At 39.8% G+C, this 13,046-nt stretch overlaps 1 protein-coding gene across 3 annotated transcripts in view; it reads left to right on the top strand.

The window, feature by feature from the left end:
* Positions 1-6,230: 6,230 nt before the first annotated feature.
* The window catches only part of LOC139010677 (probable ATP-dependent RNA helicase DDX60), a 103,628-nt gene continuing 96,812 nt past the window's right edge, over positions 6,231-13,046 (top strand). For 2 of the 3 annotated variants that reach the window (XM_070415444.1, XM_070415443.1), the window contains exon 1: positions 6,231-6,311. The gene's annotated coding sequence lies outside the window, so the exon portion shown is untranslated. Of the gene's footprint in view, positions 6,334-13,046 lie in introns of all 3 variants that reach the window. The other variant, XM_070415442.1, reaches the window with a different exon arrangement.

Raw genomic sequence — 13,046 nt, 5'->3', positions numbered from 1 at the left:
AGTAAAAATAAAAATGACTTGAGACTTATTTGAACTAACTCAAAAATACTGGCCTTTTGTTTCTTTTAAAGTTTGTATTTTACATTGCATGCTTCATAAAGATACTTAGTGAGGGATTGTCAAAGTTGCAAGTGGAGTGGTCCCTGCCAGACAAGTAGGGGCAGCTGTATAACAATTTCAGAAGCTGCTTATCAGAGGGAAAAGGAAGTCTAATGCGGAAGGGTGTGCTGTTTACAGAAAACAGAAATGAGGGAAGAGTATGGGGAAGGAGGAAATCAGCTGTTGGACCAAAGTGGGATTTAAGTATTTTTAAAATGTCATCCGTTGGAGACAGTTGCTCTGCCACACAAAATTCTGAGGTCTGGTCACTGTCTACTTCTGTTGGACTAACAATTTGCTCGGCACTATTTTGAGAAAGAATTTTCACAGAACTGGCATATCTTTAGCCCCCTACGTTTCCTCTCATTGACTAATCAACATGTGTTGAAAAGCCTGTGGCGGAAATATCACAGACCCAGTGTGCTCATTTTAACTTTATACCTGCATCTTTGAAAATTTTTATTGCCACTTTGGTTGATGAATAAGTATTATTTCACTAAGTGTTGTCCCACAATGACATTTCATTAAATATTCTTAATGTTGATATTATTGCAGGTACCCCCCTATTTCCTCCTTTTGCCCATCTCCACCTACCTCTGCCTCCCCCTCCCTTGTGCATCTGTGATTTTTTAAAAAATATATATTTTATTGTTTTTTTACAGAGAGGAAGGGAAAGGGATAGAGAGTCAGAAACATCGATGAGAGAGAAACACCAATCAGCTGCCTCCTGCATACCCCCTAATGGGGCTGTGCCCGCAACCAAGGTACATGCCCTTGACCGGAATCGAACCTGGGACCCTTCAGTCCACAGGCCGATGCTCTATCCACTGAGCCAAACTGGTCAGGGCTGCATCTGTGATTTTTGTTTGAATGTTTTATTTGTTTCTGCAGGAGGAAGAGGTTAGTAAATTATTGCTGACATAATTACTTTTTCATGGGTATTCATATAAATGTATTACCACATGTTTCCTTATGATTTGTAAATTTAATATTGCGGTTATGATCATAAATTCAAACCTAAGCAAATTTAGTAGAGAATGAACTCTTTGCAATGAAAGATGTCAGTATTATATTTTTAGAAAGCATGCAGCAATCTTCGCTTTAAAAAATCTATTCTATCTGGAAAAATAAGTCATATTGAAATTCCTTACAAAGCTACATGTCGAGTAAGCTTCTGAAACAACTGTCACAATCAAAACAATATAGCATGAACTTGCTTCACTCTTGACAAATAATTTTCAGGAATTTAATCATAAGGCCTAATTACATATGACTTAATGCAGAAAGGGATGATTGTCCTTACTGCTTCCTCATCTAACAGTCCAATTTGGCATGTTCCTAAACCTGAAATGAGTGAATGGCTCCTGATAGTGCATTATAACTACCTTAATACCATGGGGCCCATTAAGGCCCTCATATCCAATACTCAATGTTATTAAAATTATTGGCTCCGTAATTTGCTATTATATAAATGACTAATACAGTAGTCTCCCCTTTTCTGCAATTTCACTTTCTGTGATTTTAGTTACCCATGGTCAACTGTGGTCCAAAAAATTAAAAAGAGAATTCTAGAAATAAACAATTCATGAATTTTTAATTGTTCACCTAAAAACGGTGATGAAATCTGAAGTCATCCTGCTCAGTCCTGGAGTCACCCCACCTTCTAGTTATTACAGAGTCTGCCTCCCACAGTTCCACCTTGTTCACTTGGCTCCTGAGGTAAAGCCTGTGTAGTCCTTCATGGTGTTTGGGCTCCTCCTGCTCTGGGCTGTGACTTACGTGACTAATAAGTCACATCTGGCCAGCATCAGATGTCATGTGTTGGGCCGTCTCCATAACTATAGGGCAGGAATCACTCCATCAGCATTGGGATGTAAGGAGGCATATCAGATAGTTAGAGGGTTCTAAAAAGAGAAGAAATGCTAATAGGCAAAATAGAGGAAATGTCGAAGTGTCTTTTAACAGGGACTTGATGTGCTCAGTTTTTTTATGCGAAAAGGTAACTCTGGCAGCAGAGTGGACAGTGGAATAGAGGGACAGACTGGAGTCAGGAAGGGAATAGTCTGCTTCCGTAATCTAGATGGGAAATGGTGACACTTGCTCCAGCCTTTAAAAAATGGGAGAAGAGATTCTCGTTTCCATAAGTGTTAGGAATTCAAGTTCACTGGGATTTAAGGGAGATGAACAATGGTCCCCAGGTTTCTAATTTATCAGTTGTTACGTGATGGTGCCAGTAATGCGGATAGAGGAGGTAGGAAGAGAATAGATTTAAAGAAGAAATCAAGGGAGAAGAGGCTGGTTGGAAAAGAGATTAGTTAAAAATATTTCAAATATTTCAGAGAGAGAAGTAAGTAAATCATAGGCCAAACAAGCATTGCTTGGCAATATCAGTCCCTGGATCATCATTGGTGATCTTTGATGGAACAGTTTCAGAGCAGATCTGGACTAAAGGGGTCTGAGGGTTTGAGTAGGGTGAAGAAGTGTAGACCAAGGCCATAGACCAATAAAGGGTACTGTGTGAAAAAGAGAAGGGATGACACAGAGCAGGGAATCATATTTGTTAGTGGTTTCTTTGTTTTGTTTTGTTTTTTTATTGATTAAGGTATTACATATGTGTCCTTATCTCCCTATTGCCACCCCCCCCCCCCACTCATGCCCTCACCCCCCTGGTGTCTATGTCCATTGGTTATGCTTATATGCATGCATACAGGTCCTTTGGTTGACCTCTACCCCTTACCCCCACCCTCCCCTACCTTCCCTCTGAGGTTTGAGCATCTGATCGATGCTTCTCTGTCTCTGGATCTGATTTTGTTCATCAGTTTATGTTGTTCATTATAATCCACAAATGAGTGGGATCATGTGATATTTATCTTTCTCTGATTGACTTATTTTAAAGTGGAAGTGACTTGAGTCTTTCAGTGGAATGAACAATACATTCTAATTGACAGGGTGAAGTTGAAGATACAACATTCTGAAGAATACGGACTGAGAAGCTTGAGGAGGAGCCAAATCCAGATTATAGGGTGTTAGTTATGTTGGGTGTGGGTGGCCCCTGGTGTATTCTTCCCAGACTCTGTGCAAGGATGTTGTATGGAGTTATCATAAAATTAAGAGAGAATTTAAAAAAGAGAACTTCTATTGGAAATAACTTGAGGCAAATATAAAGTTCTGTAGGGTTGTAACCATTATTGGAAAATATTCCAAAAGCTTGGGGGGTGGGGGGGAGAGGCATGAGATGTATTTGTAAATAGTTTGATAGGACACAAACTGGTTCATTTCTCTGTGTTCAAAGGCAAAAAAAAAAAAAAAAAAAGAAAGAAAGAAAGATAGAGGATAGTTTATAGGCTCAAGCAGTTGAACATGTTAATTAGGGAAAGGTTGAATTGTTGACTCATGGTTGTCATTCTGATAAGAAAAACATTCAGGAGTTCCAAGAGGCTGAAGTGCAGGAAGTAAAAGGGAGGAGTCTGAAAAGTAGAAATAGAGTTTGTGATGATAAAAATTTGGACAAACTCCAGGGTGTGTTCAGGGGGTAGTTTATTGAAATGGAAAAGAAAATCTAGACTAGAGATTTCGTGTGTTGGTTAAATATATGGGGGTCAGAAATTGAAAAGATTGAGTCAATATTTATTGTTTTCACTTCTCATTAAAAATTGAAACCAGCATATAAGTGTTATGTACACTTAAAAATTCACATCTCAATAATTAACTGAAAAAGAAAGCTAAACAAAATTATTAGTCCTGTTTTTGTTGTTGTTCATCCTCACCCAATGATATTGTTTTCATTGATTTTTAGAGAGAGTGGGAGGAAGGGGCAGAGACAGAGAGAAACATCGATGTGAGAGAGACACATTGCTTGGTTGTATTGCCTCCTGCAGGCACCCAGATTGGTTTGGGGATTGAGCCTGCAACTGAGGTACGTGAGCTTGACTGGAATCGAACCCTCAACCATTCAGTCAGTGGGCTGATGCTCTAACCTCTGAGCCAAATCAGCTAGGGCTATTTGTCCATTTGTGAAAGACTTTCAGTTATAGAATATGAAGCATTTGTCTGAGATCATGTAATAGAAAAGACCATAGATAGACCTTTGGGTTAGATCAGGTTTTGAATCATGGCATTTATTAGTTATGTTATCCCTCTAAGCCTTCTTTGTCTCATCTATAAAAGGACAAAAATAAAAGCATACCCATCATGAAATGGCTACTTTTGTTATCTGCTGCTATCAGTTTGCTCTATTAATTCACAATAGTGTATTTGTTTCCTATTGCTGCACTTACAACAAACTCTAGCTTAAAACGACACAAACTTATTCTCTTACAATTCTGAAGGTCAGATGTCCAAAATCAGTCTCACTGACTGAAGTCAAGGTGTCAACAGAGCTGGCTCCTTCTGGAGGCTCTACAAGAGAATCCGTTTCCTTGCCGCTTCCAGCTTCTAGAGACCCCCTGACTCCTTACATTGTGACCCCTGCCTCCATCTTCAAAGCCATCGCATTCTGTTACTGACTCCTTCTGTCCTCACATTGCCTTCCCTGACCCTTTGCTCCCACCTCCCTCTTATAAGGACCCTTTGAGTCCACTTGGGCAACCCGTCCTAATCTCTTCATCTCAAATCCTGAATTTGGTTTATTCTGCAAAGTACCTTCTGCTGTGAAAGCTAACATGTTCACAGATTCCAGGAATTGAACACTGACTTCTTGGCTGGAGCGGGCGAGAGGGCATTATTCAGCTTACCACAGGCAAGTGCGTTAGAGAAGTTCGTGAGGGATGGATATGAATGTATGTAACTTTAGTCCTGCCCTGTGTCAAGTTCTAAGTTCCTTTCTTTTCTTTCTCAATGTCATCATTAACAAACAGCCCAAATTTGCAAATGGATAAATGAAAGCATGATAGATGTGAAAAATGGCCACCCTCTCCAACCCCACCTTTTTATTTTAACAACTTGACTCTCTGCCCTGGCCAGTGTGTTCAGTGGTTAGAACATCAGCCACCTCCTGGAAGGGCTGTGGGTTCCATTCCCAGGCGAGGGGATGTACCTGAGTTGCAGGTTTGATCTCAGACTGGTTGGAGGTTCCAGTGAGTACGGGGGGCAACCAATCCATGTGTCTCTCTCACCTCTCTCTCTTTCTCTCTCTCTCTCTCTCTCTCTCTCTCTCTCTCTCTCTCTCTCTCCTCTCCCTTCCCTCTCTCCTTCCCTCCCTTCCTCTCTCGCTCAAAATCAATGGGAAAAAATCCTCCAGTGAGGATTAACAACAACAAAACCAACAACAACCAAGCATCTTGGCTCACCAATTTAGAACCAGAAAGTGTGCCATTCACTGCGCTCTCTCTTCTCTGTTTTCCCTGTGGAACAAGTGCCTCTACCTCTGCACTTACCATTTCTGCAGACAAAGCAGCTGTGGCTTCCCACTGTCGCTAAAATACTCAAAACTCACTGCTGTCCCCACATCCCACTTGCTGGAATTCTCATCTATTTGTACATTTACAGCATTCATGAAATTTAGGACACTAGAAAGAGAGGCTAGTGTTGAAACACAAATTGCAACCATCAACAGGCAGACATTAAGTGAAAATTACATCGATTAAGACAGAAATAAAAGTCAAGCATGTTGCATTTTCAATTTATTTTTTAATGGTGTTTCTTGGCTCAGGAAAGTTCCCAATATAGTTCACACAGAACAGTAATCATGAGCTTCTCATAATAGATGCTTCATGTATGGTTATGCACTGTTTGTTTGTTTTTTGTTTTTTGTTTTTTGATAAAGGTGGAGCAGCAAGACCCCACATCTGATGGTGGAGTTTCAGATTCCAATGTCTTATGTTTCATCGTTTTCAAATTCCACATTTACTTGATTTTACCTTGCTTAAGATGTCCCAGCTTTGTCTGTCTCCTTTCCCTGTATTTATGTATAAATTCCGACGAATGCATTTTGCCTCTGCGATCTTTCACACACACGGCTCAGATGGAAGGGAAAGACGCTAAAACCCACTCTCCCTAACCTATCTCCCCATTCCCGATGCTGGGAAACGAAACTTAAATGCCTCTGAGGGGAGAAGGGAAAGCGAAACTTACTCCATAGTTGTTAAAGGAGTGGCCTAGGCGGCTCCACTCAGCTCAAAGCCCTGAGCCTCTTTGGGGCTCTGCCTACGGTCCCCTCTCTGTCACTCCCTTTCCGCGGGACTCGCCAACCAGCTGTTCTTTGGACGCAGCAGGTCCGGGTTTTCGAGTCCGGGGGTGAGGAATGGGAGGTACCGGAGGTGGGGTGGGGGCCACGTAGGGCTGGAGGTGGTGCGTGTTTCAAGGGGTGTCCCTGGGAAGGGACCTGGAGCAGAGATGTCCCGCGGAGGTCCTAGGTCTCCCATCAGAGGGGGAGGTGGTCCGGGAGCACCTCTCCGGCGCGCGCACGCACTGGCGCGGGTCAGGGAGGTGTGGGTGCCTCTGGGCTCCCCGAGGCGGCGGCAGACTGGCTTTGCTGGCTGGGGATGCAAGGGTGGGAAGAGAAGCAGAGGAAAGGGTGATGGGCGCGGAGGTCTGAAGTCTGAAGGAGAGGGGAAAGTATCCGGCAATTAAGGGGTTCTCTTTTAAGAAACTGTGCTGGGATGGAGGCATTGAGGACGCCATGTGATGTCATATCTTAGCACAGCCCAAAACAAAAAACAAAGCCCTAGACGTTGACAGCAGCTAGCAGCCTCGTCCTCTGTGCAGAATCTCAGGCAGGCCCAACTCCAAACTTGCAGAATTAGAATCTACATTTTAATAAAATCTCCCGGGTGACTCCTATGCACCCTTAGATTTCAGTGGCTTAACGTAATAACAGTTTATTTCTTATATAAAAGTTAAAAGGATGTATTCATGGTCAAGGGGCATGTATTAGTTTTCTATTGCTGCATTACAAATGATCACAAATTTAGTGGTTTAAGTCAATAGAAATTTATTATTTTATAGTTTCCATGGATTAGAAGTCCTGGACTGGGGTAACTGAGCCTATATATATATATATATATATATATATATATATATATATATATATATATAAAATTTCAGAGAGGAAGGGAGAGGGAGGGATAGAAACATCAATGATGAGAGAGAATCATTGATGGGCTGCCTCCTGCACACCCCACACTGGGGATTGAGCATGTGCCCTAACCAGGAATCGAATGGTGACTTCCTGGTTCATAGGCCAATGCTCAACCACTGAGCCACATAGGCTGGGCTTAACTGACTCTTTTACCCAGCATCTCACCAGGTTGAAATGGAGGTGTCTTCTGGGGCTGTCATCTCATCAAGGCTCTGGGTGCTCATTCAGGTTGTTGGAAGAATCCAAGTCCTTACAGCTGTGGGATTGGGGTTCCCTGTTTTCTTGAAGGCTGTTGGCTGGGGATTACTCTCAACCTTTAGATTCCACCCTCAGGTCCTAGCCATATGGCCCTCTCCCAACAGGGTGGTTTATCTCTTCCAAGCCAGCAGGAGAATCCCTCCCCTGTCTGCTCTGATAAGAGTCTTACATAATGTAAACTAATCATGGGAGAGGCTAGTCCATTAAATTCACAGGTCCTGCCCACACTCAGGAGAGGATACTATATGGGCATGTAGACCAGGGTAGCCGGAGTCATGGAGCCCATCTTAAAATTTGGCCCATTGCTGGTCAGCTCTTCTCCAGACAGTGTTTCAAGAACTTGACCCCTTCCATCAGATGGCTCCACCATTTCCCACACCTTCTTGTCCAGATTGGGCCATCTCCCCCACCCCCAATACATATGCACAATTTCACTCTCTTTTTTCCCTCTTGCCTTCTCTCTTTTTAAGATTCTTCAAATCAGAATTCAGATAAGGTGCTGACACTGCTGTCATTGGATAAGTCTTTAAGTTTATTATAATCTCTTTCATCCGCTTGTAATTTATTTGTTAATAAGTGGGTTCCTCCCTCACCCAGTCTCATAGAGAGTCTTCTAGATATCATTTAACACGTTCTGTCTTCTAAATGTTTTGTGGTTGCTACTAGAGCTTTGGTCAAATTCAGGTTTGTTTATGTATGTATGTATGTATTTTCTAGAGTATTCAATAATGGCGCAGTTGTCCTATATGGAAGCAGATATTTGCCTCTATATTTTTCTGCTATCACCTGAAAATATTAAGATCTATTAATTCATTATGAGTTGTAAAATTATGATATTCCATCATTCCATCTCTGTATTTTCTGGGTTACCTCCAGCTTCTGAAAATGAAACTTCCTACATATATTAGTTGGTAACCCAGTGGTGTGATACTTATAGGAAAGGCAGGTTAGCTTCTTGATATCAGAAATCCTTATTTTTTGATATATTAACTTTAGATGTTATTTACAGATATTTTGCCATAAAAATGAGGAATTTAGTATATATTCTTCTTTTTCTACTATTCATCCATTTCCTAACTTCTTGTGATTTGTTTCTATGTTGAATCAAATACGGAAAACCAGTAAATAGTAGTTACAGAATTATGATTATGTACACATTAATCATTGTAGAAACAGTCTACAAATATAGTAGACTGGGAGATATAGTACTAGATCATTAAGACAACCATTTAAAATAGATATTGTTAACCTAAAGATATTGTTCCAAAGTGCGAGGAAATAAGCATTTATTTGAGATCAATAAGAAGAGCTATTTGGAAAGAATTCATATAGGCAGAACCCCAATTATGTTCTGATTAGGAAACAAAGGCAAAGGTATTTATGAGAAAGGAAAGAGGAATAATTACATCAATAGAAGAGTGGCATTTCTATTGGTGCAGATGACATAACATAGTGGCTCTAATTCCAAACAGTCTTTAAAAATTTTAGTCTGCTAGTCATAATATCTGCTTTCTTGTTATCTTTGCAAAAAGTTCTTTGGGATGCAGTGTTGCTTTAGGCCCAGTCTAAAGCTTTTTTTTGCCCTGTTTTAACATTCCAACTGTTTGAGGTATAAGATGTGCAGAGTAGTTCTTCTGGCATGGCAGCTCCAGCTCCATTTATTATTCTTTTACATTCGCCACTCCCCCTTTGATTAAGATATTTCCTTCAAAGTATCACTGATCCATCAGAAAATAGCATTGATCATTTATTTAAAGCGTCATTGGTTCTTTGTTGTCAGGTGGCTCATTTTGAGTATGTCCTGTCATTGTTGGTTCCTCATCACCAGGAAGGCTCATTCCTGGTATGGCAGGTCCCATGTAGCAGAGAAGTGGTTTTCTTTTTCTTTGGAACCTTAGGTCACATTTGAGCAATAAGAGCACCAGAAAAAAGGGAAGGCTTTTCCATCATTTTTCTTTAAGGGCAAACATTTTCTGTAGTTCCTTGAAGTTTCTCATCTGAAGTCTCATAGGGCTGAGTAGTCATTTTAAAACACTAAGCAACCCTTATCTAACTGTGCCTGTACCATCAAACTATGCAAACACAGTTTTCTAACAGCAAACATTTCTATAATTCCTGGTCAAGGAAGGGCACGTACCTGGGTTGTGGGGTCACTCCCCACAACTGGTCAGGGCGTGTTCAGAAGGCAACCAGTCAATGTATCTCTCTCACATTGATGTTTCTCTCTCTTTCTCTCTCCTCCCCTCCCTTCCTTCCACTCTCTCTGAAAAACAATGGAAAAAATATCCTCAGGTGAAGATTAACAACAACAGCAAAAAGATGATGTCCAATGTTGAGTTGCTTTCCCAGTCAAAAATTAAAGGGAAAAAAAGAAGACAATAATTCTTAAAGTGTGGGCTTGCCCTCATAGTATTTATCAGATATGAAGGAGTTAAAGTAAGGAAATAAGGGAAATATGAAGATATAAGTGACACGGGTCTAGTCTGGAATCTTAAGTTAGTTGTTCACAACAGCTGTCATCTGCTTCATTTCCAAGTAATTTTAAAATTTCAAATCCTATATTGGTTGAGCCCTCAAATTAGGTATAAGCAATTTCTTTAAATTGGGAAATATGCCCTAGCTGGTTTTGCTCAGTGGATAGAGTCTCGCCCTGAGGACTTAAGGGTCCCAGGTTCTATTCTGGTCAAGGGCATGTACCTGGGTTGCAGGCTCAATCTCCATCCCCGGTCCTGGTGTGCAGAAGGCAACCAATTGATGTGTCTCTCTCACATCAATGTTTCTCTCTCACTCTGTGTCTCTCTCCCTCCCTTCCACTCTCTCTAAAAATTAATGAAAAAATATCCTCAGGTCAGGATTTAAAAAATAATAATAAATTGGGAAACATGAATCCAAGAGTCAACATCTCTAAATTTGTGCACACATTAAGATTACCTGAAATTTGAGAGGGATCAGGTGGGAAGGAAAATATATTTTTTAAATAAATGTTTTTATTCTATTTACAAATGTCTAATTTATCAAATTGCTGTAGGTCAGAGGTATCTTAGGATAGATAAGACAAAGATAAAAAAACAATGATATTGCATATAAAATAATAAAATTATTATAATTCTTATCAGTTCATTTAGTCCCATTTATTAATTCTTATTGATCTTTATCTTTTTGTTAGCAGTTTTATGCATCCAGTTTTTCCTTAGAGTTGTGTAAATTTTATCTATTTCAGTGCTAATGTTTTTAAAGTTATTAGAAACCTGCATTTTACAGTTTGTCAAGGTTTTTCTTTTTTTAATGAATCTTTGAAGATGAGACACATTTGGAGGAATACTTTTCCCTCCAGAGTATCAGAATAAAATAGTAATTTTCTATAAATGATAAAAGACTAAAACATGGCTACAATTAAAAATCTGGTGAGAGTTCATATTCATACATATATAAATGATACAATTGACTTAGTTATCCATTCAAAACTTAGTTCAACCATATATTAATTATTTGTTTAAGTTCCTGTCTCCATGAACCTCCTACAACTTCCATCAACCTTCTGGAACATACATAATACCTTTCACTTTTTGACCTATCATTTTTTTTCTTATTTTGAAACAAACATTTTACTTTAGAACAAAATTACTTCCCTTTTTCTTTCTTCACACACACAACCCCAACAAAAACCAACAGACAAAAAAATCCCCAAATAGCTAAAATAACCCCTCAAATATCTTTATAACTTCCTTATCTCAAAAGATCATTTTTTTCTCTCAACAAAAGAGAATCTTCATGCTTCCTATTTTCTTCTATTAAAATCATACATCCTATATTTTATATACAGTCACTTCATTTTATCATTATTGTTTTTAGTAGGTTTGTAAAAACATAGCTCTTTTACAAACCAGTTTTGGTAAGGGAAGTTATGTAGCAGTTTGTTTGGGGTTCTTTTCCCCTTCTGTCTCTGTGAGCAATGATTTGCTCAGTTCCTTGGTGTTTACATTTCAAAGGCATGCTAAAATTTATAACTTCCAGAAGCAGAAATACTCTAAGTTAATTGGCATTAGTTACTTGACTATGCTTCCTGTGTGTTTAACATACTAAATAAACCTAATTAGTTTATTTTTCCCTTTTTATGAGGAGAGATAAATTTCCTTTAAAATGTTTCAGGAGCCTTTGGAACATCCCAAAGTCATTATTTAGAACATTTGATCTTGGGAAGTTGTCAAAAACATCAAAAGTTTTAAAACATTTGGTCAAATAAAATCACATGTCATTGTGGAACAACACATAATGAAATAATACTTAATTATTCATTATTCAAAGTGACAATAAAACATTTCAAAGACAAATACAGAAGGTTGCATAGTTGTGAGCAAAATTTAGCTCTTTTAATGTTAAGAATACTCGGTTTAGTTAAACAATAAAAGACCTGATTATAAAAAATATAGAACATTATTTATATAAAACATAAAATCTTTGTTTTCTTTATAATCTTTTTAAAGAACATATCCATAGTACAGGAATGTTTTTTTTTGTGTGTGGGTGGTGTGTTTAGCAGAGAAATAAAGTTTCAGCTTTACATAAACACATCATTGTTATTAAAAAGCCTAATTTTCAAAAATAACCCTTATTAAAGGAAATTCAATTTTAGCCAGCTTAATTTTGAGGAAAATTCTTGAAATAACTAGGGCAGTTTCTATTTCTTATTTATATAAGAGCTTAAGTTATTTAAGCCTATTAAGTAGAGCTCTTTATAAACCAACTAGAGCCCCGAAATTCGTGATGGAGGGGGGTTCCTCAGCCCCGCCTGCACCCTCTCCAATCTGGGACCCCTCAGGGGATATCCGACTACGGGTTTAGGCCCAATTCCTGTGGTTTAGGCCCACAGAGATCGGGCCTAAACTGGCAGTCAAACATCCCTCTCACAATCTGGGACGACTAGATCCTAACCACTCACCTGCCTGCCTGCCTGATTGCCCCTAACCCCTAACTGCCTCTGCCTGCTTAATCACCCCCAACTGCCCTCCCCCGCTGGCCTGATCACCCCTAACTGTCTCTGCCTCAGCCCCCACCACCGTGGCTTTGTCCAGAAGGAAGTCGGACGTCCGGAAGATGGCCAGTCAACCCAGTCTAATTAGCATATTACCCTTTTATTAGTATAGATAGATTATCTAGGATAGGATTGCTTAAATGGGGGGAAGCCTCTTTCAGCAGGAGGAGATGCTCTTGGCAGACAAAAATACATAACCCTATATCTGGACTGATAGCCAGCCATATGCACTATACTGCCAAACCGGTCATTAAAAAATTGAACCACTTTCTTACACCTTACAACAAACAGCTGTTGCCCTTAAAACCCCTCTTCAGCCCCCACCTTAGGTTCTGCCTTCACGGTTCACCCATAGTAGGTTCTAATTGGTCAGTTTCTATGCCAATCAGCGTCAAAAGCTCTGCCTTCTAGGCAGCCACTGGCTCCTTGCAATTCACCCAGATTTGGTTCTGATTGGTTGGTTTCTATGCCAGTCAGCATCTCCGGGGCTATCTCCGGGCCTGATCATATAGGTGGGGCTGATCAATAGCCATCCCAGGCTGCTGGCAAGTGGGCTGAACTGCTGACCTCTGGGAGAGA

The sequence above is a fragment of the Myotis yumanensis genome, unplaced genomic scaffold (genome assembly GCF_028538775.1).
Source record: "Myotis yumanensis isolate MYYU_CA2020_CCGP unplaced genomic scaffold, mMyoYum1.0.hap1 SCAF_5, whole genome shotgun sequence".
Lineage (NCBI taxonomy): Eukaryota > Metazoa > Chordata > Mammalia > Chiroptera > Vespertilionidae > Myotis > Myotis yumanensis.
The sequence above is the reverse complement of the archived record's forward strand: the minus strand, read 5'-3'. Positions and strand labels throughout refer to the sequence as shown.